Below are 12038 nucleotides of genomic sequence, written 5' to 3'. Positions count from 1 at the left end.
CTTCCTCATCCCTTTTGATTAATTTTGGTTGAAAGTCTATTTTGTTCGATACTAAAATGGCTACACCTGCTTGCTTCTTGTGACTATTTGCTTGGAATATTTTTTTCCAACCTTTTACCCTGAGGTAATGCCTATCTGTCGTGCCTCACTTGGCCAGCAAGAAAGATGCGACCACCACTTCTTCTCCAAGCAGTTTATTCAAGCTCTTCATGCAAGCAACTCCCCCAAATCACCCCCGCCACCCACTAATAAAGCAAACTGTCATCCAATCAACTCACACTATGTCTCTTATCCTCATTAGTCCATGAAGGCGGAACTACCGCAGGCAATGGGCTCTGTCCAAATAAGGACTTGTTTGTTCTCTACAGAGGCAGCTCTGGTGGTGTGCCAGGCACCATCTTAGGGTGCGGTCCGTGGGGACTCTCCCCAGTTCCCCCTTTTTTGTTTTATAATAATGACACATCAGGATTACAATGCAACAGGTGAGAGTAGATGTCTGATCTCCGGTATGTATGGGCATTTTTTCACACTGCCCTCAAACAAGCCCTTCACTCGCTGAGTGCCAGACCTAGCTCCATATGTTCCATGGACACTTGTTCAGTCTGCCCTCAAGCAAACCCTTCATTTGCTGAGTGCCAGACCTGGCCCGCTACCTTTTTCCCAGAGGTGGGGCCTGGGATACCAACCCACATGCAATCAGGCTTGCTCCCCAGAAGGCCATTAACTGCATACAATGTACCTCCTGTGTGGTGCTTTGCCTCGCACCCTGAGCATGACGAAAACAGTGTGTCAATTCTTCAGGACAGACAGCCAGATCTGAGGCGACTGTCCTGCCTCAACTGCTGCAAACGCCTGAGCCATCAGGACCTGAGTGCAATGTTGAGACGTTCTTAACCGACAAATACACCACAGGCATACACCACTCACACCCAGGAATATAATGCTTATAGCCCCGATGCCCGCCCATTCCTTCAAGTGATTAACAGCGGTCGCCAGCCAAATGGAGAGTCAATCTGCAAAAGCCAGGTCAACCCGAGTAGAATTGGTTGTAGTAATCGACACTCGAAGATTCCTCAACAGGCCCTCGAAGTTGGTTGACCAGTTACCTAGAAGATGGCTAGAGAGCTGCTTAGATAGATTTGCAGCCTTGGTGAAATTATCATACGGAACTGAAGTAACACAAATCCCAGGCAGTTTCCAAATCCTTACCTATCTTATCCCAACTCGGAAGGGAAAGATGGCCGGACACCGCGAACCATGGGGCCACTGTGTCACATTCAGTCAGGAAGGATTCTAAAGTTTTACTTTTAATCTTTAGTCCCTTTGATTTTAACACTTCTCGGAGGGCAGCGAAAACCGGGTGAGAAGGTGGCGCACCCATACCTTCGCTTTTCCTCCTCGCGAGAAACGTCGTGCATTAGCTCCCTTCCAGAGGCATTAGAATTAGCTCCGTTCCAGAGACCTTAGAATTAGCTCCCTTCCGGAGACCTTAGGATTAGCTCCCTTCCGGAGACCTTAGGATTAGCTCCCTTCCGGAGACCTTAGGATTAGCTCCCTTCCGGAGACCTTAGAATTAGCTCCCTTCCGGAGACCTTAGGATTAGCTCCCTTCCGGAGACCTTAGAATTAGCTCCCTTCCGGAGACCTTAGAATTAGCTCCCTTCCGGAGACCTTAGAATTAGCTCCCTTCCGGAGACCTTAGAATTAGCTCCCTTCCGGAGACCTTAGAATTAGCTCCCTTCCGGAGACCTTAGAATTAGCTCCCTTCCGGAGACCTTAGAATTAGCTCCCCTTCCGGAGACCTTAGAATTAGCTCCCTTCCGGAGACCTTAGAATTAGCTCCCTTCCGGAGACCTTAGAATTAGCTCCCTTCCGGAGAACTTAGGATTAGCTCCCTTCTGGAGAACTTAGGATTAGCTCCCTTCCAGAGACCTTAGAATTAGCTCCCTTCTGGAGACCTTAGGATTAGCTCCCTTCCGGAGACCTTAGGATTAGCTCCCTTCTGGAGAACTTAGGATTAGCTCCCTTCCAGAGACCTTAGAATTAGCTCCCTTCCGGAGACCTTAGAATTAGCTCCCTTCCGGAGACCTTAGGATTAGCTCCCTTCCGGAGACCTTAGAATTAGCTCCCTTCCGGAGACCTTAGGATTAGCTCCCTTCCGGAGACCTTAGGATTAGCTCCCTTCCGGAGACCTTAGGATTAGCTCCCTTCCGGAGACCTTAGGATTAGCTCCCTTCCGGAGACCTTAGAATTAGCTCCCTTCCGGAGACCTTAGGATTAGCTCCCTTCCGGAGACCTTAGAATTAGCTCCCTTCCGGAGACCTTAGGATTAGCTCCCTTCCGGAGACCTTAGGATTAGCTCCCTTCCGGAGACCTTAGGATTAGCTCCCTTCCGGAGACCTTAGGATTAGCTCCCTTCCGGAGACCTTAGAATTAGCTCCCTTCCGGAGACCTTAGGATTAGCTCCCTTCCGGAGACCTTAGGATTAGCTCCCTTCCGGAGACCTTAGGATTAGCTCCCTTCCGGAGACCTTAGGATTAGCTCCCTTCCGGAGACCTTAGGATTAGCTCCCTTCCGGAGACCTTAGAATTAGCTCCCTTCCGGAGACCTTAGAATTAGCTCCCTTCCGGAGACCTTAGAATTAGCTCCCTTCCGGAGACCTTAGAATTAGCTCCCTTCCGGAGACCTTAGGATTAGCTCCCTTCCGGAGACCTTAGGATTAGCTCCCTTCCGGAGACTTTAGGATTAGCTCCCTTCCGGAGACCTTAGGATTAGCTCCCTTCCGGAGACCTTAGGATTAGCTCCCTTCCGGAGACCTTAGGATTAGCTCCCTTCCGGAGACCTTAGGATTAGCTCCCTTCCGGAGAACTTAGGATTAGCTCCCTTCTGGAGAACTTAGGATTAGCTCCCTTCCGGAGACCTTAGAATTAGCTCCCTTCCGGAGACCTTAGAATTAGCTCCCTTCCAGAGACCTTAGAATTAGCTCCCTTCCGGAGACCTTAGAATTAGCTCCCTTCCGGAGAACTTAGGATTAGCTCCCTTCCAGAGACCTTAGAATTAGCTCCCTTCCGGAGACCTTAGAATTAGCTCCCTTCCGGAGAACTTAGGATTAGCTCCCTTCTGGAGAACTTAGAATTAGCTCCCTTCCAGAGACCTTAGAATTAGCTCCCTTCCGGAGACCTTAGGATTAGCTCCCTTCTGGAGACCTTCCCCTTTTCCAGGGGTCGTAAGCTCCACTTACCGGGAACTTACCCGCCGGCGATCCTTGACCACTTGGAGTTCTGAACTTAACGGTGGGGGAGTGGACAGCGAGGTCCCTGTACGGGCCACCACTTGTCATGTCTCACTCGGCCAGCAAGAAAGATGCGACCACCAGTTCTTCTCCAAGCAATTTATTCAAGCTCTTCATGCAAGCAGCTCCCCCGAATCACCCCGCCACCCACTAATAAAGCATACTGTCATCCAATCAACTCACGCTACGTCTTCGCATCCTCATTGGTCCATGAAGGCCGAACTACCGCAGGCAATGGGCTCTGTCCAAATAAGGACTTGTTTGTTCTCTACAGAGGCAGCTCTGGCGGTGTGCCAGAGGCCATCTTAGGGTGCGGTCCGTGGGAGCTCTCCACACCTATCATTATGGGTGAGATGTGTTTCTTGAATGCAGAAGAATGTTGGATCTTGTTTATGCACCCATTCAGTTAGTCTGTGTCTTCTTATTGGAGAATTGAGACCATTGATATTGAGAGATATTAATGACCAGTGACTGTTAAGAGTCTTAATTTTCATGTTGTTTCCAGTCGAGCATTTGTGTAGTTGTGTTTTTGCCATGGGATAGTTATCTATTTCCTGAGTAGTTTTGGTTGTAGCTTGACCCTTTGGGATGGAGTTTTCCTTCTAGTACCTTCTGTAAAGCTGGATTTGTGGATAGGTACTGTTCAAATTTGTTTTTGTCATGGAATATTTGGTTTTCTCCATCAATGATTATTGATATTTTTGCTGGGTAAAGTAGTCTGGCCTGGCATCTGTGGTCTCTTAGGGTTTGCAGGATCTCTGTTCAGGCCCTTCTGGCTTTGATGGTCTCTGCTGAGAAGTCAGATGTAATTCTGATAGGTTTGCCATTAAATGTTATTTGGCCCTTTTCCCTTGCAGCTTTTAATATTTTTCTTTGCTCTGTATGTTTTGTGTTTTGATTATTATGTGATGGGAAGTTTTTCTTTTCTGGTCAGTTCTATTTGGTGTTCTGTAGGCCTCTTGTATATTTATAGACATCTTTTTCTTTAGATTGGGGAAATTTTCTTCTATGATTTTGTTGAGAATAGTTTCTGGGCCTTGGAGTCTGATATCTTCTCTTTCTTCAATGCCTATTATCCTCAAATTTCTTCTTTTCATGGTGTCCTTGATTTCTTGGATGTTTTGTGTCAGGAGTTTTCCAGATTTGGCATTTTCTTTAATGGTTGCTTCAAGATCTGTGATTGTATCTTCTAGACCTGAGATTCGTTCTTCCATCTCTTGGGTTCTGTTAGAAAAGCTCACCTCTGTGTTGCTCGCCTTCTTCTCTGAGGTCTCACGTTCTTGTTTTTCTTCTGTCTGTGTGTTTATCATTGAATCCATTTTCATTTTCAGACCTTGAACTGATGTTTTGATTTCTTTCATCTGATTGTTTGTATATTCCTGAGTTTTTTCCATTCTCTCTTTATAGGTCTTCAGAGCTTGAACCATTTTATTTATTTATTTCGTCTGGTTGTTTGCATTTTCCTGCAATTTTCCAGTTCCCCTCTATGTGCTTCTTTTATGTCTCTCACTGTTTGTCTGCGTCTTCCTGCATTTGATTATGAATTTTATTTGTTTCCTCCATTACCATCCTCATTACTAAGGATTTGAGGTCATTTTCTTGTATTTCCATTGTATTTGAGTTCTCTGGGTTGTCTTCTTTGGGATAGTGGAAACTGGAGATGCCATGTTGTTTTGTTTTTTTTTTTGCGTATGCTTTTTCGCTGTCCTTTAGACATCTTGCCATCTTTGTTTTTGTTGGGTAGTTTCCAGAATTGGATGGAGGGAGTCTGATGATAGATTCACTTGTTTTCTCAAGATTTCCCTAGGCAGGGAGCTCTAATGCTTCACTGGTGTGGATCTTAGGAGGTTAGCCCTGTTGTTTTGGACTCTCACAGCCAGTGATCTTCAGATCCTCTGTGCTGTGGGTCCTGCAATCGTTCTGGGTCTCTGAATGAGCGTTGGGTCAGGCCAAGGTATCCACAACCTTCTGTGTCCCCTGCCAAGTCCAGCCAGGAACACTGGGCCCGAACCACAGGCCGAACTCAGCTAGATTCTCAGGGCCTGATCCATCTGCTGAGCTCAGCTAGGGATTCTGGGCCCAAAATGCACACAGGGTCCAGCCAGAAATTTTGGGCTGGGACTACGCACCAAGCTCAGCTAGGGGCTTTTGGCCCAAAGTGCATGCTGTTTACGCCAAGCTCAGCTAGGAATTCTGGATTCAAACTGCACACTGTGTCCAACCAGACTCTTAGAGCCAGTGGAACTGAGCACTCTGCCCAGCCTGTGTCACAGCAGGAGAACTGTGGCTGCGCTGAGTTAGCGCCGGTGGTGGAACCAAGCGCTCCGCCCAGCCTGCATCACCTCGGGGGAGCTGCTGCTGAGCTGAGGTGGTGCCTAGGGTGGAACCGAGCGCTCTGCCCAGCCTGTGCCACAGTAGGAGAGCTGTGGCTGGGCTGAGTTAGTGCCTCTAGCAGAATTGCTTGCTGGGCTGAGCCAGACCCCGGGACTCTGGGGCCGAACTGTCCGCTGAATCCAGTCTGGGTCCCAAGGCACTACGCGACCCAAATCCTGCCCAGAGTCCCCTCTCCCGCAGCAACTCCCACCGGCCACCACACCAATCACCTCCACCGGAAGGCTATGAGCTGCAAACCTCAGCCACCGCCCCTGGTGCCGCTGGTGCTGCTGCTGCTGCCTCTGCCGCTGCTGCTCCAATCCGAAAAAATCCACGCTCCTCCCATTTGCAGGGGCACACAGGTCCTCTGCACCCTGGTCCCTCTGAACCGTGGAGCACTCCTGCTGCCGTGGTGTAGGGACCTCGGTGTTCCTGGCTCAGAAATCTGTGCAGTTCCCTGAATTGTTCACTGGAGCCTCCAAACACGGTCCACACTGCTCGTCACCATCTTGGATCCTCCTGTTTAATATTTATAAAGGGGTTATTTACTTACTCAGGGTAAATTAAAAAAAAATTATCCAGGCAGCTCAGGTTTATGGTAAAAAAAATTGTTAAATGCAGATAAACAAAAAGAAAGAAGGAAGGAAGTGGAGGTGATAGGGTGAAGGAATGGAAGGGAGGCAGGGCAGGGGAAAATCACTTAGTTCACCACTCAGATAAGAATCTTCTAGATCTTTCCTTGTATCTATATGCTGACATATCCTCATATGTATAATCTTTGGAGCTATGGCTGTGTCCTCTGTGTTGTTCATAGTCTGCTGTGGTTAGATAGTTTTTCTACTTTTGTAGATATAATTGCTGTGGCTTTTAAGGAGTGTAAGGTGATTTGATCTCTTGACCCATGTGCCATTTCAGCGTATTGTATACAGCACAACCAGTTAATTGTAAAACTTCATGATGCTTGACGTTCTTTTAAAATATAGGTTGGAGATCACCATTGTGTTCTCTGGCTTTCTTCTGTCATGGCATTTTTCATGGAACCATTTCTTTTCTAGATTCCAAATTACATCCATTTAGAATTTGTCATTGTTCCCTGTGAGCACAACTACAGCCACCAGTCACAAATGTTAAAAACAAGTTTGCATTTTAAAAATGGGGGCTGGGGAGATTGTTCTATCAGTAAAGTGTCTGCCAAGCAAGCGTGGGGACCATTTTGAGCTGCAGCACCCACGTTAACTTGTATTTCTTAATTATCCTTGAAATAATTATCTTAATTATCCTTGAAAGTTTACAACAGTAGTTTTCATAAGACTAGGACATTACATAACATATTTAAATGAATTGCCTTGAAATTATACACACATAAACCCTGAGTTAGAGTTGAATCATATATACAATATATTGTGGCAAATATGACATTAAGTTTCTATCATACAAAATTACATACCAATCTAAAATATTTGAGGTTTGTTGTTGCTTTCCAGTTTAAATAGGGATACAATAATACCTTTCTTTTTCTTATCAAGAGCATATAATGACCTACCCCCTTTTTTCCTACCAAGGAGATATAATAATTTAGCCTCATTTTTCCTTTCACTGCTTTCCCCTTCCCCCCCATAACAGTAGATAGGAAAGAAAAATAGAGGGGGAGAGAGAGAGAAAAAAATTCTTAAATTTAACCAAATTTCCTTTGTTTCCTTCATGACAACGACCAAAAGCAACTTAAAATTTTTTATTATTAAATTTTTTTTACATATATGTTTATATTACACACATATATAATAAACTACATTCAGCAAGAAGACACACAAAACCATCAAGAATTATATAAATGTTACATTCATAGTGCTTTGGTTATTTGTATTTGGTGGCCTTGAAGAAAACATCTTTCCTACCTGTAACTTTAACCAACCTGCTAAGTGACAACAAACATGCTTAACACACTGAACACCAATAACTGTCCACCCCACCTCTCAGGAATGAGGGCATTGTGTTCTTTAGATTGCTTCTGACTGCCTTGAAGTTATGGAATCTTTGAGAACCCTAAGAAAATTAGGATTCTGGCCAGGCCCTGGGAGTCCTGCAAGAGCTAGATGTTTCACTTTCCGTCCAGTTCCTGTGCAAGCCTAGCTGAGTCAGTCTGTATATTAATATTCATATGTTTCAAAGAGAAGTGTATTTGATGAGAGGTGAGGACTTTACTCATCAGTGCACCTAAGCACATAGTCTAGAATATAGTTAAGAATTATCCTGTGGCTTAGTAAAGTTGTGGTTGTAGGTTCTCCTCCGAGATCAATGATTTTGCTAGCCCTTGGTAGATAGCTAGGTTTTTAGTGCCTGAATCATTTCCTTTTTGTTGAGATCACCTTTAGTACAATTACAGTTATTGCTTACCATTAAGGTATGTGTGTCACTATTTACCCTTATGGTTATCATGACATGCTAGGTATTGCTGTGGTTTATAGCTGGGTAGGATTGTTAACTATCCTCCCTTAGGAAGTTTGTATGGTTCCTTTTCATTCAGTAAAGCTAGTTGTTAGGGAGGCATTGAAGTCAGTTCCAGAGGACAGGCCCCAGAGGGTGGCCTCTGCTTGGCATGATGCCACACCGCGGGCTCTTGGTGCTTCAGCTCGGCCTCACACCTGGAGCAACCTGGGGACTCGAGTGGCAACAGTGTTCTGAGGATGGAGCCAGGTTAAGTAGAAAGCAGATGGCATGGATGCTGACCTTGGGAAGGACAGCTTTTTCAAGTTCAAGGTTACCGGATACCTGTGTTTTCCAAGATCATTTTCCAAAGAAAATAGTCTCTTGGGGAATGTGCTGGTGGACATGAAGCTCATCAGTGTCAGGATACACTGCCTGTGGCCTTCATTCCCATCCAGGAGATGGTGGACACACAGGAAGTGGTCTTGAGGAAGAAGAGGCTATGCATTAAATTTATTCCTCAGGAATGTCAACCGACGCTGCCATTTGTGACATTTGCATCACGGGCCAGACCAAGCCGGCACCTCCCCAGTACATGTTTGTTGGGGAACTGAATAGCGTGGGCATCTGGTATCACATGGGCAAAGTGCCAAGAAGCCATGACTCATCCCAACCCATCACACCCTCATAGTTGTCAGCTGTTTACACCTCAGCCCCAATCCTGCCCAGGCACATCTCACTAATGCTACCAGCTACCTTCTGAGGCAGAAACAACACCAGCACAGACTATGAGTACCAGCTTTCCAATCTGTATGCCATATCAACAATGGATGATTTCAGAGAAGTTCTCCTGAATTCCAGAAAGTATGAAGCCCTTTGATCTCTTGGGGAATCACCATCAAGTCTCTGGCGGAAACTAAAAGGGAGTACAAGTACAGTTTCTGCACAGAACAGAGAGTAGCTGTATGGCTTCCACCCAGCCCTACCCAGTGCCAGCAAATCCCCGAGTCCTGAGGAGCCCACAGTCTCCTGTGGGAGAAGACGTCTCCCACCCAGTATTTGGACTACTGATGGGGTGGCTTGGGTGAGAGTCACTCCCTTTGTTACCTGCCCATTCTGCTTGCCCTCCCCACTGACCAAGAGACCCTGGGCATCTGTGTGGTCATATATGGTCATCAGCTCACCTGACAAGACTCCTGTGACTCCCTGGGAACGTTCATAATTGTGACTAATGTATGTGCTGTTAGTGACCAGAGTCTCCTAGCACATGTGTGATGACCACTTACCCAAGAAAGAAAGAAAAATCTTCCCTTACCTGGGTCACCCGTGAGAACCGAGGCACATGCTCCAGCCTCCCAGTGGCACCCACTGGCTCCCCTACAACTGACCATCACCTATTGCAGGAATCCCACAAGGCCACTGGATCCCTCCTGGAAGACTATAAAGTTGACTGCTTCACACAGGACCCTGAAAGATGCATTGATAACCTCTGACCCAGCTGGTCAGCAGGCTCAAGTGGTCCATGCATCTCAGGATGACACTGAGGGAACAGGTCTCCAATGCACTTTAGACAACTACAGACTCTTCCTGCAGCACACACACAGGACATCCAGAGAGCAGAGATGGAACCCTGCTTTCTGTGGAGGTAACTGGGTATCTACCTGGATGGAAACTTGGCTGCTAGGGTACTGTGTCTGGCCACAAGCTCCAATCCCCACAAACGGCTCACCTGTGGAGCATCCAACTGCCAACAACAGCTCCAAATGCTTCTGTCTTGTGCTCTGACCTGGTGATGACTGACACAGAGCATGCTTTGAGAGGAATGGTAGCCAGCACTGCAGAGACATAGTACAAGGGCCAGCACCACCACACTGTCTAGAGGGCACTTCCACTAGAGATCTGTTGTTTTGAAAAGGATGTCTGTCCCAGGCCTCTGAATTTGGGCCAGAACATTTTACAGGTGTCAACCCAAGATGTCAAGTTCAGCCTTACATGTGTTGCCATGAGAACAGTGGTCGTTGTTGTCCCAGCTCTCAGACTCACTGTCATGCAACTACTTTGTCACAGTTGACTTTTAGGTTTCGACTAATACTAGTCGCCAGAGGGTCTATGGATATGAAGGTATGTACAGTGGCAAGTTGCCATGAGCAACTACACACCAGATCATACAAACCTCTTCAGTTACAGCTTCTGAGGTAGCCATGGGCAGCTGGATGCCCAAGGTGTGAAAGAATCAGGATCAAGAGCCAACCAACCAGGTGGCATGAGCTGGGACAGGTCCAAAAATACCTCACCAACTTACATCAGCACCTCAGACCTTTGTGGACTCCCCTTCATCCTCCTCAGCCATCTTTTCTATTTGATGATACTTCATCTATACGTTTCAGGAATGGTCACCTCATCTTGCCTCAGATGTGCCATGTCCTGTGTAGTACCCATTTGCCTCTAGGCCCCACAGCCTCTGGGTATCCCAGGTCATGAAAACATGGTTAGTTCATCTGCCCATGCCCCAAAACCCCATGGGCTCAACATAGGCATCTCTAGCAAAGCCTAGTACAATGTTGGCTCTCAAAGGAGCTAATGAACTGTCCCCAGTTGGTTCCACAAGCCAGGGGTTCCGAGGACCTATGTCTACTGCTGCTGTAATGCCAAGTGGCTTGTGTGACCTGAGGCCCAACAGAGATGGGGCAACCACTCACAGTCTGAGTTAATTAGGGAAGGTTGGGGGAAAATGCTCTGGGCTCTGTTGACCACTTCATTTATGTTTGTCCCCTTTGTCTTATCACATCTTTCCATTCCCCAGTTGTGAAAAACCTAAAGATGGCCATAGAGATTCATAAAACTATAGCTTTATCAGTCTTGGCAGCACACTATCGCCACAAACAATATGACCCAGCATTTGAAGAGCACCCCCACCAGCACTCTCTGGTCACACCCATGGTGAAAACACACCATTGGCAGCCAGTTGCCAGCCAGCGGCAATCCCCCATGACCCTATCCCTGGTCCTGTGGATGTCCCTGCCTCCTGCCCCTGCCCTGGAGTGTTGCATGCAAGGGAAGCAGGGACACACGGTAGTAAAGTCTAGCACTATGCTAGAGAAGCACTCACGTGGCTCTCAAACTTGCTGTCCATCTTTCTAGTTGTCTTCCTGCTTGTTGTTACCCATCTTTGAATCTCTCCTCTTTTTAAAAAAATTTTTATTTTATTAATTTATTCATATTACATCTCAATTGTTATCCCATCCCTTGTATCCTCCCATTCCTCCCTCCCTCCCATTTTCCCCTTACTCCCTCCTTTATGACTGTGACTGAGGGGGCCTCCTCCCCCTGTATATGCTCATAGGGTATCAAGTCTCTTCTTGGTAGCCTGCTATCCTTCCTCTGAGTGCCACCAGGCCTCTCCATTCAGGGGACGTGGTCAAATATGGGGCACCAGAGTTTATCTCTCTTCTTACTTGCTGTCACCCACTTTTCTATCTCTTTTGCTGTTGACAAGCTCTTTCTGTGAAGGCCCTGCCAACACAAAGCAATACTGTGTGGATTCCGAAGAATGACAGGCAGAGCTCTACGCCTGAGGTAGCACAGCTAGTACGGAGCGTAGACATTACTTGTTGTTTGTGTGCTTCAACTTTGCTTGAATGTTTGTTCTTCTCTCATGATGGGATAGCTAAATATTAAAGGTCTCTTCATAGGCAATGTTTTTCCCAATAACTCATTGTCAATGTTCCTTCACGGGAAAACTATCTAGGAAGAGCTAAACTTGTAATACAAAAATGATCACAGCTAAGACATGAAGTACTAAGCCAATGCTATTAAAATTTCAGAGATATTAGTCATTCATTATATGGAGGATCTTCTCTTGATCACCAAATTAGTGCTTAAATGCTCAATTTTCTGACTAAATAAATAAAAAGAATGCAAAATACCCAATTTTAAACTATTCCACTGGG

General features: G+C 46.3%; 1 pseudogene; it reads left to right on the top strand.

Annotated features, from left to right (window-relative positions):
• Positions 1-473: 473 nt before the first annotated feature.
• LOC127192425 (multivesicular body subunit 12B-like) lies at positions 474-9102 on the top strand (annotated as a pseudogene).
• Positions 9103-12038: the final 2936 nt, after the last annotated feature.

This window comes from Acomys russatus, chromosome 7 (assembly GCF_903995435.1).
Source record: "Acomys russatus chromosome 7, mAcoRus1.1, whole genome shotgun sequence".
NCBI lineage: Eukaryota > Metazoa > Chordata > Mammalia > Rodentia > Muridae > Acomys > Acomys russatus.
Note: the sequence above shows the minus strand (reverse complement) of the source record. Positions and strands in the feature narration are given on the sequence as shown.